Source organism: Etheostoma cragini, chromosome 15, assembly GCF_013103735.1.
Source record: "Etheostoma cragini isolate CJK2018 chromosome 15, CSU_Ecrag_1.0, whole genome shotgun sequence".
Taxonomy (NCBI): domain Eukaryota; kingdom Metazoa; phylum Chordata; class Actinopteri; order Perciformes; family Percidae; genus Etheostoma; species Etheostoma cragini.
In genome coordinates, this window is record NC_048421.1 from 10,772,828 (window position 1) to 10,792,015 (window position 19,188).

The 19,188-nt window shown below is 40.1% G+C and overlaps 1 long non-coding RNA gene across 1 annotated transcript; it reads right to left on the minus strand.

Annotated features, from left to right (window-relative positions):
• Nucleotides 1-15,376: 15,376 nt before the first annotated feature.
• Nucleotides 15,377-19,188, minus strand: LOC117958665. Its single transcript, XR_004659769.1, has 3 exons — nt 18,643-19,188; nt 15,729-15,851; nt 15,377-15,559 (listed from the first exon to the last, which is right to left on the minus strand). It is a non-coding gene; the product is annotated as an uncharacterized LOC117958665 (long non-coding RNA).

The window sequence follows — 19,188 nt, forward strand, 5'->3', positions numbered from 1 at the left end:
TTATATATATTATATATATATATAGACTTGTTTAATCACACTGTGATTTCATAATCTTATTTCCAGGAAAAACCCATGGCAAATGCAGCAGATTCAACACACAGTTAACTCAGTAATGTAGATAGCAATCCCCTGGGTAATCACCAAATACAACAAAATAAAAGTCCACTGGCAGATGAAAGTGAAGACTAAAATATGTAATTTTCAGTCTTCCCCGAGGAAGAGACGTTTTATCTACACGGAGCTAAACCATCTTGATATCATACGGCTACCGCGGTAATTATTTGGATTCTTTGATGCACCTACACGGCCAGAGAGCCAGGAGAGTGTGCTCTGAGTCTGAATACTCTGACTAGGTGACACTTGAAATACACTGCATGAATAAGAATTCTTGACGGTGCTCTGCATTAACAAACAGTGGGATTTGGTTCCAGGGATCTCTCCGGTGATTGCACTGCCAATCACTCTGTGTTTAAACCGAGGAACCAATGTAGAAATAGGGAATAACATGAATAAAAGCACCTCAGTCTGTATCAAGCCTTCTTGCCTGCTGTTCATTTATTCTTGTTATTTCGATGCAGACAAAACATGTCAGACCCACAAATCACATTGATGCCAGTGTGAACTTGTACAGTACCATAAGGATGTAAGTAGTTAAACCACAAAGACCACTACAGTCCTATTTCCTAATACTTGTTTTCAGTCAGGCCAATTAATGTTCTGAATCTAATTAAACTCAGCCGTGTGAGTGTACCTCTGTAAATCAGTGTGCAAAATATTTCACCAACACTGCTGGGATGTGATTCCTGTAGAGGATTTACTATAAATCTATGCAATTGCAGCAGCTTAAAGTGCTTCGGATTAAACCCATCCACCAAATTGTGAAACGGTTAAAATGTCTGTGCAACACTTCAGTACACACACAATGAAGCTGAACCATCAGGTGGCAGCCCAGCACTTTTCTGTAATCCTGAGACCCCATGCTCCTAATGTACACTGACCAATGGTGTCCTCTGGTTGTGTATATGTGAAGAACCAGATCTCAACCCCCTAATGGCACACAGGTCCTTTTTGCATGATACTTTCCAAAAAAGTCAGACCTAGTCTTATTAAACTCAGGTTTAGAGATCAGATCCACTACTCTATTGCAATAATCTCCGAGGTTAGCAATTTGGACATTGATGTTACAGGAAATACATATCAACGAAGGACTCTGAAGTCAAGTAACATAGACTGCCTCAAAGTGGGCAGTGAAAGAATAAAGTCACAGAGTGAGTGACAAGTCTCAAGGTCTACAGTGCTCTGACAGCTCTATTGGAATGTTTTATAGAACATAAAAAACCTGCTGAATTTCAATTTACGGGCCAAATATTCCTTTAGGAGCAGGTGATACTCCAATCTTGATTTCTGTGGAAAGTCACATTTCACCCGGAGCTGACCGGAACCACCTTGAGAATAAATTCACCTCCCTGACTTGAATTACAGAAAAGTACTATTGGACTTTCTTATCAACCTTTTTTTTTTCTTTCCATGTGTAGAATGAGAAATGTATGAGATGCATTGGCACACCCAAACACAACTTGGCCATGGGCAGTAGTTTGCAGATGCTATTATCATGAAAGAAAAAAACACTCTTCACAGTCCTTGTTATATAGTTGTTGCTTCTAAATCATCATGCGCTCAAGTGTCCTCAACAAGCTCTGGATTTACCTCATGATTGACTGTCTCCATAACAATCATAGGGATGATTGGTTCATTTAGAAGTGTTTTGAAGAACCTTGTGTCTCTTTGCTATACTACAGGGCATATTCCTAGCCAGTCACTGCTCAGTGGTATGTGGAAATGTGTTGTATTGAACTTTTCCTCCTTCATGGTTATTGCTTTTTTGAATTTGTTACTCAAATCCCCTTGCTCTATTTTGAGTGATTTATACATAGGAATGAAGATTTATGGCTGAGAGCTCAATGTGCCGGTATTATCCAATCAAACTGGGCTGCACAGTGGCTCCTGAGATTACATTAAAGTGTAATATCAATGCAGCAATCCTTGGAATATTGCCACTTTGAAATACCCAGTGTCCATCCGATGCAATGGCAGCATGTTATGATCATGGGGATTTGTGTATTTAAGTAATGTTTCATGTTAGAGATTGCTTCTGTAAATCAATGAGTAGTTGCCTGCTATGTTCAGTTTATTTTATTAATGATTGGATGGAGTGAGAAAAAAAGTCAAAGCATTGCAGGTGACCTTAAAGGTACTCCAAGTGATGTTGGGTGACATTAGTTCTTGTTAACGTTCAAAGTATTTTCAAACAAAGTGAGACTAGCTTGCCCCCTCCTCCTCCTCCTCATCCCGTCCCCTCCCTTCTGTGGTTCCGTGCACTAACCCCCCACCCCCACCCTCAAATCCTTCTTGTCAGTTATTGGCTGGAACGCAGGAACACTGTTTGTGTATGCTTCGTGGTGCAGGTTGGCACAGTTTTTTTTTGCCGTTTGTAGAGCCTGGGCGGTCTACAGAGACGGCGTTTTTACCGTGTGTTCTGGGGACAGGCAGCTCGTGGATAGTGAGAAGATGTTTGCTCTATGTGACAACAAATGGTGTAGCCTAAAACACAAGGGACATTTCTAAGAGCACCTTTGAAATAAATAAAAGCAATGGTAACAACAAGATTACAATCTGTTGTATGTAAATTAAATAGAACAGAGTTCCTGTGTGGTGTCCTCATTGCTAAAAGAAAACAAATGTATTTCTTTATTTTAATGTCTCTTCTTAGGTTTTTAGACATCATAAACATATTTTATTGTTTCAAAAGCTTGCAAAACAGTGACAAAATGACCACACTGCAAAAAAGGGGTCATAAACAAGATAAAAACAGTAAAACTGAGGAAAAGGTACTCAAAGCAAGTGAAGTTATCTGTCCATGCAGCAAGATAAATTCATTTGACAAGCTTGCATAATTTAAGATTAGAATGAAGAAATTCACTCTTAAAACAAGATAGATTATCTAACATTCTAAATCTGAGTTTGTTTTCTCTTGGTAAGAAGCAAACAATTTGCCGTGCAAGGCTTAGCAAGTGTGAAGGTGCTCTATTGAGGCTGAATTTCGGACCCTCTAAACCATCTGTACCTTCAGAACGTTAGTATTACAACTCTGCAAAGTGCTCTAAGGGGTTCTGTAACGACAAAATGTGATGGCTGTGCTGATGCCAGTCTGTGGCCAAAACATGTACACCTTTTATTAACTGTACACTGTGCAAATGCTTGGGGTCCAAATGAAACCTCCAGTGCGCAAAGCATTCAGCATGGTCCGCCAGGATCTCCCTCCATCGACGTGCGCATGTTGACTGTATATTCTAATCTGCATGGTTTTTCAACTTTGTGTGTGACTAGGCATTTCAAATGATAAACTCACAGCAACTTTGATGTCATTATTATACTATTACTTTACACAGCTGCCCAGTGCTATGGGGGCTATTCATGTAGTAATGATTTTTGTGAGGAGAAAAAACTATACTGACATTGGCACATTTGTCCTTTTTTAATTCCCCTAAAGGAAAATGGCTTTCTTAGCATGCAATTTATCCAATTACGGATTTACAGCAGTGCAAACTCACCCATATGATACAGCCTTAGTCCTTTTTTCAGTCTTCAGAGAAAATCCAATCATTCCAAGTGGTTGCTGTTGGTAATAATTGCAACAACATTGTTTTGATAGTGGATCCATGGAGTGAAAAACAAACAAAGCCCATTAGGAAAAGGAGTGGGTACCCTCTGCATTTGAGGTAAGTAAGTGGCCCGGACCCAGGGCCTCTAACCCCCGTTGGGGCTCCTAATACTGTTTCCCTAGCCCTGGAACACCCTCCAGAAAGCTCCCCGGGCCAGCCCCAGGTCCCCTTACCCTCATCAAATACCTCTAATATTATGTCTTCAGCCCCTGACTTCAGCATGCTCCCTGGGCCGAGGCACAAACATATTTGGCTGAATTCTGTTGGTTGTTGATTTCTGCCGCCATCTACTTGAAGTGTTCAGTGTAAATGATTGTATTGTGCTTGCTAAGCTTAAATCTGTCTTGGTTGTTGTTTGACATTTACATTGTAATACTGTATACTGTTGGTTTATATGCAAGGGTAACATAAATGGATTCCTGCAAACTGGTGCCTCTCACAGAGGGCTATAATTTATATTGGCTAAGTCTTCTTGTCCCCCTCATTTATATAATTATTCCCCTCTAATAAATGCCTTTCACATTCAGCTTTTCTTCAAATACTTCATATTCAGCTAAGCATTGGAGATATATTTCAATTCAAAGTAACATGTGACAGCTTGCTTTACTATTCTCCTTATCATAATTACATCTTCTGTTGAGCTCCTGTTCTACAGTTTAAACTAATGCTACTCTGAGCCGCACTCATTGCAAAATGTAAGTTTATTTCCATGAACGGATGGTCATTAGCTGCTTATCAATGCCACGTAACATTTCATAGAGAGAGATTATCAGCTCCAAACTATAATTTTTTATGGTTTTAATATACTTAAATTCATAATCATCTGCTACGTAGTCTCCGTCTGGTGGTGCATCTCAAGTGGGAAGCAACGTTTAGATTAATCTATCTTAATTCATTACACATAACTCCTTGCTCGTTAGTTAACTACTCATGAGTTTGTGTAAAGTGTTACCTAAATTGACTTCATATGGGACACTATCACAATATCAATCTTGCAACACTCTTACAAAGACTCTTATGTGTGTGGTTCATTTAAGTGGATTCTAAAAAACACAATCTCAGTGCAGCTTGATGAGGTATATTTCACAAAGTTGTGTGCTAAAAGGAAAAGTGGTAAAATTGCCACTTTATAAAGGGTCAGGAACTACTGTTGCATTCCTAGCAGAAGCACTGTCCTTGTTCATGCTGATGAGTCCTCTTCTAAGATTATTTTTGGGGCATTTTAATTTATTTTTGATAAAGGACAGCTGAAGAAATGAAAGGGGAGATAGAGGAAGAATGACATGTAGCAAAGGGCCACCGGTTGGAGTCAATCCCGGGCCCGTGGCATTGAGGAGTGAACCTCCATATATGGGCACCCACTCTATCAACTGAGCTAACCAGGCGCCTGAGTCAGCTTCTAAGAAGGAACTGAGTTATCTAAAGCTAACTGCAAAGGGCTATCACAAATAATAGTGCTATGTTTCTGTCATTGACACCTCTCCCCCTCAGTCATTTCATACTGGCATATTTTCTTGACAATAGTTAAAATCACAGAGATCCATTCAGGTTGACAACTTTTCTAATATCCGCTGTTGAACATCCAAGAGTGCTCATGCGTACACTTGAATGTTAACATAGAAAGGGTACAAATGATTGGATTTCAGTGGCACATGGGTAATGCATTCCAAACAGCTGACAACCATTACACATAATGGCCCCTGCTAAGGACAAGGCCTCAGATTCATTCACATGTTAAATGTCTTGTCTGAGTGATGGATATGGACTCATTAAAGACTGGTTTGTGATACATATGACAAACAATACCGGGGACCAAGCATTAGGAATGCACTGTGAAAGTGATGTGTGAGGTCTGATGCCAGATGAATGTATCCTAATGAATGGAGGGTGATGGTGGTGGTGGCCCGTGAATCAGTACCACAAGCTGGTGGTGTGATTCTAAAGTAATCCATAGCAGATACATACTCTCAAAACTGCTGATATACTTCAATGAGTTTAATCACTGAATTTTAAGTAGTTTCTTGTCAGTGTTTAAAATGCATTGTATTGTATAATTTAAGTAGCTAAGAATGCAAATCAATGGAGTGAGTAATTAGACAGATAGGGTTCCTGGTGGAATAATGTCCATTTCTTTTTCGGATGTGGAGGGAATTTATAAAGCCACAGATGGAGGAAATTGAACACTATACAGTATGTGGACAATAAATGCCACTTTATATTGGGACAATACACAAAGAGCATTTGGGGAAAGCTAAAATTTTAAACTCCTTGCACATCTTGACTAGTCAGGCTAGTCAATATATTGTCCATTAGCCTTGGACATAAAGTGCAAGGTCATAGAAGGCTGACAGTGTTGTCTACATTCTTGGGCTTTCCACTTCTCTGCAAAGGTTGTACTTTTTGTTTGGCAGTAAAGGAGCTTGAGAGAGGAAGAGATTGATTTAGTGTGCTTCAGCTACATGGGCTTCTTTTGTGTCTGGAGTTGCAATTTAAATTTAGGAGACAGAGGGGCTGCAATCAGGATGCAGTAGTTATTAATGTTTCTTGTTTATGCATGCAAATACATGTGCATGTACATGTAGATGTCTGTGTGTGTGTGTCTGTGTGTGTGTTGTGCTTGTGTGCCCACAGCTGCAGAGAATAGATCTACGGCCAGTGGCAAATTAGAGGAGCCAGTAATAATACCCATTCTGGTTTGCTCACTGACACATATATGTATACTGGCCTTGCTCTTCATTACATGGCATCACTTTTATTACATGCTACAGATTTTTTTGTTCCTACTTATGTACATAATAGTAACATGTGTGTATATATATATATAGATATATGTACATTTATTTACCATGGACATACATTGCTTCCACACAAGCCAACCAATTCAGAGACATTATCACTCTCTAGTAACATTTCCAATTCCAATTCCAACAGGAAAAACAACTAGATTTCTGTTTTGTCAAGGATACCAAAAACTTTGTTAACACTGGTGGTATCTAATATAGTCCCCTTTTCACTGAATAAAGAAGGGTTTTTCCAGTTTGTTAGCCTGGATATTTGCCCTTGTACACCACAAACAAGGTTTTTAGAAAGTTTCACTGAGCCCTTTATTACAGCTTGAGGACAGTTGAGCCAGGTGGGTCTTCATCAGTTTCAAAAAACATGACTGGTTTTGGCAGGCACTGTTAATGTTTTTACAGAGCACCCTGATTCTGTAAATGTGAGAAAGAAGATAGATGAGCATCTACTAAAGAGTTAGTTTTCACCTTGAGCACACCATTGCTCTTCTTGACTAATTCTTAGGTACAGGCTGTACTTGCAGTCAAAGCACTGCTGCCTGAGAGAGAGGCACACAGCATGCCTGGCATGCAACTAAACGACCAATCACCACCGTGGATTCTACAATTCCACAGAGCGTCCAACAGTGTGTCAAGCAGAGCTGTGTATTCTTGGGATGAATTATGTGTCTATGGAAAAGATTTCATAAAAATAGATAATTGGGGAGTTAAAAGGAAGATTTTACCTTCTAAGAAACATCTGAATCAGATGGCACTGATTTAATTTCTCTTCTTCGAGATGAAGTGTGTGCTTCATGTATTGACTACAAAGCACAGGAAAGGCTGGATGGACATGCTTAGTGGAAGTTTCTGGAAGACATTCAGTGGGGGAAGACAGCTACAACCTGGAGTGCTGGCAGCCCTACAGTAGACCTTCATGTCTCTGAGTGAAGAGCAGGTGGCACTGTGAGTCCCCAGCCTGCTATTAATTAATGTAACTGTCTGGAAGATGAGCTTGTGAGTGAGAGCACAGTTCTTGTATCTTTACAGCTGTGTTTCAAACAGATGGACTAAAAGCAGAGCTGGGGGAATGAGTACTTTTTATAAAAGGGAGCAGTATGTAGGATCTGTCTCACTAGCAGTAGGACATCAGCATAATAATTTTTTTTCTCAGTGTTCAACACGGTGCCTATTACTGCTCATTTATTCTGTAGGTCTCAGTCACCCTGCTGATGTCCAATCTAATGTGATGGGCAGGGATAAACCACTACAAGGTATATAATGCAAGGGCAATAATGTGTTCTCCCATGTGAGGCCCTGAAGCCAAGACTCCCTCTCTGTCCCTCATTATAGCAGATGTGTGGTATATACACGGATAGCACAGGACAGGAGTGACACACACAGCACATAAACTGGACCGTGAAATAGACGGGCCGCCTGCAGATTGAGAACGGTGGAGGTAGTTTATTGTGTGTGAGGATGAGATGGGAGGAACTTATTTTCATTTAATGACCAGCTGTGTGATGTGGACTCCTACAGAGCCATCTAAAAACATTGGCATCCACACACTGAGGGGGAAAAAAGGCCCAGGATCAGTATGCCCACCTTCAGCCAGGAAGGATAATAAGATTTGGCTCCCACTGACATGAATGGTAAGATTTGTCACTGAAGACGGTTGCGAGCTGCCTTTCAGGTGAAGGATAGAGTCCCTGAAATCTGCTGTGCCCATTCAACCTCACAATGTATTCAGAATCTCTGAGCCCTCATCATAATATAAACACTAGAGCTTATTAATATGTCATATCAGAGTTGATTTTTTTCACATTGTTTTTTGGGCATTCAATGACAGGACAGCTGAAGAAGTGAAAGGGGGAATGACATGCAGCAAAGGGCCTCGGGTCAGAATCGAAACACGGCCCACTGCGTGGAGGAGTGACCCTCTATATATGGGCACACGCTTTACCAACTGAGCTACCTGGGCACCCATATCAGTATGGATTAACAGTGTTGGTCTTTTATCAAACCTGCAATTACTAATTTGTTTGGTCACTAGGGGGTAGCAGAAACAAGTTGTGAACACACCACTGACACATCATCACCTTCAACCCTTATGGTGTTTGGTTCCGGCCTGTTTTCAATGTTTGCTAAAAGAAAAGTTATGCTTTTTATTATTTCTTCTAACGCAAACTCATTGGCCATACACACACACACACACACACACACACACACACACACACACACACACACACACACACACACACACTAGTGGATCCAAATAAGGTGTTCTGAAACTGTGTTGTTCTTTTGCACCTGCTATTCTCACATAAAGCCACACAAATATTACATTTCAAACACCTTCACTTCTTCTGATTAAGTTCTAAGAAATAAGCAAAAAAATCTTGTTTCTATTTTTTAAAACTTTTTTATAAGTGAATTTTCTTGTTTTCTCACACAAAATGAAAATGATCATATAAATGCGATCTCACAGGGGTAAATGGCAAATATCAACCATAAATGTTGTATCCGTAATTATTTAAAAGTTTAATAATGTGGCGTGTCCACCAGACCCGGGAACATTGGCTGTGTAACAAATATATGAACAAAACACAAGGGTTAAATTGATGACGCAAACTTGTTAGCAAACAGTTGCTTTTTCAAACACCCAGGAGTTATGGAGCATTAGCGAATGCCCATCATCCATACTCGGTTATGGGTCTCTACCAACTGATGAGGAAAACAGCTGGCTCTTGCTCTGCTAAATGCTCCAGTATGTTCCCCAGCTAGTCGCCTAACGTGTCTGTCTGCTGCTTAGTGCTGACCGAGTAATGTACAGGTTTTCTAGAGGTTGTTCTTTGAAACAGTTGCCGCTGCAACTGAAGACGACACTTTGAGAGCCCTAAGACTGAACCAAAACAGTAAAGTTGTGGGCTGGGCAGCTTTACAATGAGCTGAAACTATGACGCTCTGGAAAGTGGAGAGAAGCGACAGATCTAGGTGATAATTCTAATAATTCTACTTGTTAGATAGTGGTCACACAAATGAGCCTGACCTGCTTATTTTTATAGTAGAAAAAGCAGTTAATGTTTTCTACATTGGCCAAAATGCAATTTTGAATCTTTTTTCTGATGCATCGTGGATTATTGATAAAAAATTCAAGGTCTAGGTTGTGGCAGGGTTTAAGCATTTTTGTACAGTAAATTCCGCAAAGCCCTAGTGAAAAAAGTTGAGTACAAACAATTCCGGAATTGTTACTGACATACAGCGTCAGAGTCAGAGGTGCATATATGTCCCAAAGGATGCGTACTGAAATATATAATAATTTATTATTCAACGAAGTAATAAACAACTGATTGGGATATTTTAACTTTACATTTTTGGAGACATTACTATGCATTGAAGAGATGCTATGACAACTAACTTAGCTAAAGACTTCAGTTTTGAACAACTTTTTATTAAAACAGTTTAAAGTAAAATCATGGCAGAAAAGGAAAGTAATGTCATACTAAATATGTAAATATGTATAAATATAAATGTGTAAATGAATGTAAAATGTAAATATATAAATATGTAAAACATTGAAGCTTGACATATACAATTTGTACATTGTTTTCCTCTTGCACAAATTACAGCACTAAAGGGATCAGCAGACAACCCAAAACAGATGAGACTGTGACCTTGATAGTGATTTCCTATCAATCTAAGTGAAAGAGCAGAATTGTCCCTTAACAAGACTACTTTACTTTGATCTCATGGATTTGACTCTAGAGACAAAGTGATCTTGCATCCGTTCCTTTATTTATATAACACCTAAACACTTTGTCACCAGCCATCACCAGCCACAAACAGACATCCCAACCGATGGATTACTGCAAGAATCAATCGCAGGCCTTTACTCTCAGTGGGTTTCCTCAATTTGTCATAGTAGAAAGAAGACTGCCCCCTCCCCTCTTCTTCTATCGGTCTGTCTTTTTCTCACATTTTTTCATCTCTCTACCTCTCTCTCACTTTAAGGCCTGTCAACAAAGCCTGTGAGATAATCCCAAATGTGCATTGTACAGTTTGCTTCAAGTTTAGCTTAAGAGGCTGTTTCATTTGGTAGTCACACAATGGAGACCCCTCCCCTCTTCCGCCCATGTCTGCTTTGTTCAGCAGGTTAGACTGCGCACCTGCAGGCGGACACACTGACTGTCACCACCGAACGAGTGTCCTGACCAGCAAGATTTCTTTGAAGCCAACGCCTCCGGGTCTGCCCCGGGGTTGTTGAGGCATGCTGGAGTTTGCCATAGGTGGAGGATTCCTGTGGTACCTCGGCTCATTTTGATTAATGGACCTCTCTCTGCCCCTGAGTGAGCAATTATCAGAGAGTAGGCAAAGTCGTTCATCACTGTAACTGAGCAGCAGGATTCTTCCACTGTCCAAAGTCACACCTGCAGTGCGAAGGGTCTACATCTCACATCTCACACGTCTTCCTACCCATCAACTAGGCTGCTGCCCTATGTCTTCATAGGGTCAGAGAGGTGTAGGTGGGTCTGTACAGCGTGTGTTACCGGCAGATCAGATTTCCCCACGGTATTTGGTTAGCCTGGGCTCTTTTGCTTTGATCAAATTCAAGCCTGCATTTTACTGTGAGACCAAGTTCCTACTCAGTCCTGTGGCACAAAGCCTGGAATTCAATTAGTCTCTGAAAAATGACTGGCACGTGTTGTAAACAACCATTGTCCTGAGCGGTTAGTAGATGTGGTCAGCATACTAACTGTCCTTCACAGACTAAAAGAAAGCAACTGTATTTCATTTAAACCAACACAATCTCAAGGAATTGCTAAATAACAACAAATACAAATACAAAATACAGTAAAAAACTTTTTCCTGTGTATGGTTCATGTAAAAGATACCTTACATATAGTATATTGCAATAGATGCTCTTGTAGACACGCCTTAACGTATTGACATGTTTGTTAAGATGTACAATTACAATCATTTAGATTTTCTATTCCGCCTGCATTAACAGACTAAACTACAAGATGCTTGCCCACATAACGGTCAAATATGTTTAGATCCTCATACTTAGGAGGCTACACACATGTACAATTTACAGTAACACAAAAACATTCCTAAACTAGAAGATCTTGGAGAGTGCAGACCTAGGCCAAGGCTATGCATGCCATATCTTGCAATTTTAACGAAAACAAATCAAGAATTTGTGTATCTGCCACATAATATGTATCAGGCCTAAAATGTAATGTGTTCTTCCTTAGCCCACACTACACGTTTCCACTAAATGTTATGTAAATCAGGCAAGTAGTTTTTTCCATAATCCTGCTTACAGATAGACACACAAACCAAAAACACAACCTCCTTGTAGAGGTAAAAAGCATTGACCTTACCACTGTTAGTGTCCATTAGTTTGACTGACAGGTGGCTCCTGAGGGTTTGTTGGTGTTCAATTGACTTCAGTTTTTGTCTAGCTGAACCAACCCTAACCCTTTATTTATGTAGAAAGTATTACCACCTTTCCTTAAAATTGTATTTACAACGTTCTGCGCTGTTGTTTTTTTTCCAATGTAACATGCCAGAATACTTTAGACTAACTGCATTACTGGTGTATTTGCATTTGAGCTGGTAGACATGTGTTTACAGAAGTAGAAGTAATGGGACTGTCAGATGTTGGGCCCATGCTGTTATACACCTGCAATCCAAAATCCCCTCACCCATGGGTAAAAATGCAATTAACAAAATTGTTGTTTCTTCCAGACACCAACAATTTACCTGAATCTATTGGTCAATTACCAGTTTGTCTTCAGCCTGACCCCATCACGTAATGTCTTTGGAGGAAGGCCAGAATCTGATTTCCCTTTAAAGCTGTCTAATGGGCTGTCGACCTATACATGCAAACCAAATGAACATAACTCGTTCCACCATTGCTATTAGGGCCTTTTTCTATTCATTGATTTCTCTCTTTACTTCTAGCTAATGATTTTCTCCTTCTCTTTTTATGCATGCTGGTGAATCTGTTAAGTACTTTTCATTGTAGACCTCACAAAAAATAGGGATTTGGAATGCACATGAAGTACAGAGATTTTGTTTGACCGCCCTGTTATCACATCACAAAGCGTAATGCATCTATGATGAGCAATCTCTGTCACTATTTATATGTATGTATGAGTGTCTGTCTTTCCAGTTGAGTGGGCACAGCTGGCTTTGTTTCATTTCACCTACGTTTTGAATACTAAGTGGTCATAGAAAAATTAGATGCATGATTTTAAAGCTATATACCCTACTACCATTTATTTAATTTGCTGGTTTATTATGCATTCATTTCCAGTAGTTTGTATTTGAAGCTGAGCAGTTTAAAGTAAGTAATTTACTGGAGTTCGATAGCTACGTAATTTGTTTCTTCACATGAGTAAAGGCTATCATAAGGAATCTGGTCAAGACATTTGCAGCTGTGCGCTGGAAATGTTGACATCTGTGTGCTGCCACCTTTTTGTCCTACATCTCACTCTCTCCAATATCTCGCTGTATGCATCTTTTTGCCATTACCTTGCCCTCCTTTTCAACCGTCTCTGCCTGTCTTCTCCATCTCTAGCTCACATCTTTATATGACTTCAATTTTCGCACGGTGAGATGGAAATTGAGTGGGAGGACTGGGTAGCAGGATAAGACGTAGGTCTCAGAGTGGACAAAAATAAAATCCAATTTCAACCCCAAAATAAATAAATAATAATTGCCCCCCCATCTCCCGAAACTGCTCTCCTAGCTTTCTCTGCACATCTTCAGCAGGTCCACCTGCACATCTCCAGAATCTTATAACCTGACACGCAGCAAGAGGGCAAAAAGAGCGACCATGCAACAATCCACCTCCACTCTCTCTTAACTGAGACACACACCATTGCCCTTTTTTTTTATTTTTTTTTACTTTTGAAGACACTACTTGATTCATATAGATACAATTGTACCAAGTGAAGCTGTGCCCCAAAGAATTCTAAACAATTTTCGGAGTGAATAGAGAAAAGCACTTCAAGGGGCTTCATGATGGTTTTTACACTGAACTGTATGGTGGTTTGACTTTGAACCGATGAGGAGTAATACGCTCTTTGTCCATCATCACTTTGCATGCAGTAAGCATTGTGTGTCCATAATGCCAATGATGGAGCAAAGCCTCTTACTGCAGTAATATGCATCTCTTAGCCGTAAAAACACTGCAAACCTCACAAGGCCACGGTTAACTAAGCTGACAGCTCAGTGGGGATGTTGACAGGTGAACTGAGAATTGATGTCACAAAATATAATATCAACATAGCTACAAAACAAATAAAATGAAAAGGGATTAAGGGTTTGAAGCACACGTGTTCTGCTTTTTTTAGATCTTTGCATCTACATGGTAATAGAGTGTGAGTATTCTTTAATTGCTGCTTTGTTGGATCAAATTCAGATTTAGTCTCCCGATTATGTCTCTCATGTTTTCTTTTCTACCACAACTTCCGAGAACGGGAAGAACACACATCTACAGATATTTCTAGCTGGCAAAGTCTGGAGGCATCTACTTATTTTCGGAAGGTGAGCAATAAGGATCCTCCAGAGCTGTAATCTAGTTGACTGACAGCAGCATACAATGCCTTTTCCCAAACATCTAAGAAGATATTTGGTAAAGAGAACATAGGCAGCGAGCAAGGTGAGAGAAATGCACTCACACAAAGAGATGAGAAAGATGGAATAAGATGAAAAACAGGAAAGGTTGGGAACATTTTCACAAGATCTTAAATTTTGTTCTTACACATTTTTTTAGGTAGATCCTCAGTCATTTGGGTCCTCTTCCAACTTACTGTTACTTTTACCATGGTGTGTACCCACCATCAGCTGGTTGTAAATGAACACATCTTTAAAGACAAGTCCCACTGGAAAACATATTGTGTTATTGATTTGTAAAAGTCCACACTGTCCAAGAATAAAGACTTAACCCACTGTTACCAAAACAGGATAAATACAGTAGATACATTCACAAAATGCTCTTCTCCAAAAGCACAATATACTGTACTATAGTCCCTGATCTTTACCAGCTCAATGCATCATTTGTGGACAGTTTGTGGACACAATGTCATCATCTACTCTTTACCTATTTCAAGCAAATACATGGAAATATCTCTACAATGACAACAACACTCAGTGGCATCAAAGTGACTGTATACATCTCTGAATATACAAATTACTTTGGACTCATAGGATTTACTGCAGATCTAATAACTGTAGACAAGAAAGCTTTTTTGCAAGGATAAGGTCAGTCCAAAGATTAAACTAGGCAACACGCTGTATCCTCAGAGTTTGAGAGGGATACCAATTTAAGTCGGTGATTGCGCTGCAGGGTCCAGAGGGACTGGGAGGAGGAGAAAACAGGAGCAGAGATGGATAGTCGGAGACACGAATGCAGCATCGTACTCTCTGTGTTGTTAGATTTTCCTCGTAGGACCTCATTCTAAACGTCTTTTGATGCGGGGAGATTTCTCACTGAATCATTAAAATTTCCACAAACTTGCAATTTCATGAAGGATAATATAAAGGTCTAATTCAGTGGAAGCAAATAGCACCTTGTGTCCTCCGGCACCCTTATCTCACAAAGAGATATCAGATACGCTGTACGCTGTGTGCAACCAAATAATATTTTTGTTTGCCTCAAAGTGCAAAACAATCTTGCAGACATCTAATGAGTGCTTTGAAGTGTTGCTTGTATGCCAGCATGAGGCAATTCCTTCACTTGAGTTTAATCTTCCAGATGTGAAAAAATGCAACACATTAGTTGATGTTTGGGAATCCTGTTTGTCTCTTTGAGAGTTTTGTACTGGAAAGCACAGGTTAATTAGTTGTATCTCTTGGGCCCAAATATCCAGATAGACAAGAAATAAATCCATCCACATGAACTGATGAGACTGGAAAGATGGCGTCTTGCGTGTTAAGAAGAACGGCCTCTCTCTTTCTCACATGGATGTGAGCCAGGAACGCTTGTTTTATTCACAGAGCTTTTGTCCAGCCATGATGGTGGGGATAACCTTAAACTTGGGAATTTTTCTGAAAATAGAAAACATACTAAATCGTACTTGTCATACCTCTGGCAGTCCATCAGCAAATCATATTTTTACATTATTTATGACTTAATTCTAACCTTCTTATATTCTACAATATTACTGATTGTACTTCATTTGTCTTCACACAAACATTTAATGGACTTTGAACTTACAAATCCACATTGGCGCTCTGCAGAAAGCTCTTTTCACACCTCATCTCCGTTCTCATTAGACAGCAGCATATAGCTTGGCTTCACAGCCAATGTGGAAGGATGGAGTCAGACTCTCTTCAATATCTGATGTAAAGGAGAGATGTCAAGATTTCACTGACCGCGATGTTGTCTGCAGGCTTTGATGTGGGTCAAACTAGCTCTATGGAATTTTCATGCTGCCGTTGTAGCTTAGTACATTTAAAGGTCCAATGGATAATACATTTAATGTAATGAATGTACTGTAATGTGAACAGGTAGGCCAAATTATCACAGCTACTAGGGACAGAATTTTATGTAATTTCAACATTCTTGGAACTACTCACATTGAAGTATATGGCTAAAGTACCCAAATTGGTTACTCGCAAAAAAAAATTAAAACACAGTCAGCAAAGTGATCCCGAACGGTCCTTACAAACACCGCCATGCTGACCCTGCTAACTGCTAACGTTACCGGAGGACCGGGCAAGCGAGCCACGGCTGTTTACATATGCAGCGTGTTCTGCGGCCCCTGAGTAATTTCCAGTCAAGAGAGGGAGGGCTGTAAATCTTAAAGAGAGGCTTGTGAGTTAGCATTATTATTATTGTTGCCGGAATTCTAATCCAATAAAGTGTTTATTTGGGTCGGGTGGAAAAGGACGGCAAGTTTGTTGTGTTTTAGCAGTTCTTACTGTAATTCTAAGCCGAGGAAGTGTGTCTGTCAGTGTGGTACACAGTTCCGAGTGTTCATGGGCTTTTATGACTGTCATATAGCCAGCATCTGAAGTTAGCTACTTCGCTGGGCTGTGAAGTAATGTGCGTGAGACAAGCGCCTAGCAACATTGTTGGAAATACTGCAGTCTCAGCCTGTCAACCAATGTGAACATTGAGTCTGGGGAAGAAGACTCGGGGGAGACGACTCTCTCCAGTATTTTGAATTTGTACTGCAGTAACTATTTTAAACACTAGCTATCTGGATTACATATTGGACCTTTAAGGTGTTGTTGCCATTAGAAAACCATTATCAAGCCATTATTCTGTTAACAGGGGCATATGAATGTGGTGAAGTAGTGCATAATGTTTGACTTATGAATATGCCTTTTCTATAACCGGGTAACCTGATCAGGAGCATACATTGATAACTCCCTTTAATGGACTTTGTTAGATTAATGACACAAGGTTTTATTTTGAGTTACCAATTTATTGGGTACAACCGTACAGTCTAATGAAATCCAATACCACAGTACTGCAATACATCTTCAAGTGTAAAAAGATAAAAAAATGTTTTTACTTATTAACATACTTTTTAGCCTACTTTTGTTGTAATTCACAGAGTTACATGTTTAAAACTGCAACCAATTCACATGTGTGTCGGTTTTGGTATGTTCATGTGTATACACATGTGTATACACCTAACGTTCTCTAAAGGTTGCAACGTTAAGGGACTGTTCCATAACGTTCGCTGAAGGTTGCAACGCTAAGGGAACGTTCCCCTACCATTCGCTAAAGGTTGCAACCTTCTCGGAACGTTTGCCTAACGTTCTCTAAAGGTTGTAACTTTTAGAAAACGTTGGAGGAACGTTCCGAGAACGTTCGCTGTAACAAAGAACAAACGTTCCCAGAACGTTAGGAAAACTTTCCAATCAACTAACAGACAACCAAAATACAAAAAAAAAAAAACCTTCAGGGAATGTTCCCGCAGCCAAAAACGAACGTTCCCAGAACGTTCTGGGAACCAAAAATTGTTAGCTGGGTAATCCGGGAGAAAATGTGTTATTCTGAAACGTAGTTGAGAATGCAGTTTAGTTTTATGGGAACACAATTTTTTAAGAGTGATTGTTGGCCTTTGACAGGTCAACTTAAAAGGAGTTAAATACACTGCAATCCGGTCTCACAACATTTCATCATGAACAACGGCCACCGGGACAAGTTCCGCGGTCTCTGGGGGACGTAACAACGGGGTAACGAAACGCCCCATGCCGATGACAACAATGAGACATACCGCCACATATGCGCTACAACAACGGGACGGTTGTGGTTAGGAGAAGAAGAACGCGGAAAGGAACTGCGACACACGAGACACAATCCTGTTCTAAAGGGTGTCTTGTGTTGTTTGACCCATCAACCATCCCAACCAACCTCCTAATGCAGATCTTCGGCTTTTCAATACTCGCTAACCGTGCCTTTACCACAAAAGATGCTTCACATTAGTTTAACATTCGTGCTCAACCCCACGAGAAAAACTAAAAAATCGTGTCCCTGCACGCGGATCAATACATTAAATAACGACACCATTTCACGAACTGTCATGAGCCTGGACTGTACATACAGGGCCTGTTTTGACCCTTGTTAAATAGAGGGTGGTTATTATTTTCTGGTTAAATGCACTGAGACTTCTATTATTGTTGTCATAATGTCTTGGGATCAAAGAGCTTTTTACCACTGAAATGCACTTATACTATCACTGAAATACACTTGGAAACAAACAATATGACTGGATCTCTTCCATAGTGCTCTTAGCAGGAATTTTAGAGGTCAACATGGATTAAATAGCTCAAATGAAAAATCTTTTCATTTACTTACAGCGCAGCTGAAATTGGCATTAATCTATTCTTTGATGAAACAAAGGACCCAGTTGCATTAAATTCCCACAGCATGTGCCAAAACTCTGGAGCTGACATAACGAACACTGTGCAGCTACATTTAATTTACTTGGTGTTTTTTTAATAAATGCATATTTTGGGTTTAGTCTCATGTCTGCCACTTTTTCACTGGGCATGCTGTACTGGATCCATCATAGCCTCTAAAACAGATACAATTATTCAGGTTAAGTTTAATTTAACTGAAGTAAATGCACAGGTAAACTGTATAATAGCTGCATTATGCATAGTAGACTTACGTTGTGCCTCTGATGTTTCCGTTTGTTGGGTGGTAAAAAATGAGACACAGTTCTGTGCCAGGCTGAGGCAGAGGGTACAGAAGGTGTAGCTGCAGTCTCCTGAACACAAGCCAGAGCACACGTCTACACACATCTGGCAGCAGATGTCACAGCACCGTTCAGAGCAATGTGTGCCGTCTTCACACACACATGAGCAGCCACCAGCAGGTCTGCATTCCTCTATACTTTGCAAGCTGGAGTTGCAAGGCTTGCAAGACTGTAACCCCATGGGTCTGCCTGTTGAAGACACACACAGACACGGGGAGATAAGATATTGGAGGAAATCACTGTCTGGATCACTGTCTCCTTTTCAAGTCCAAAATTGGAATTGATGATGTAAATACAAAAGGAACTCTGTGGAGAAAAAGCTGCTGATAATTGACTGTCATCCTGTCCTGAACATTGTCTGCTAGCTTGAGTTAAGTCCAAAGTTCTTGCAGTATCTTGCAGAAGTTCTTTTCAGAGTTTGACTAACTTCAGATAAGGCTCGATGCCATAATCTGCCCC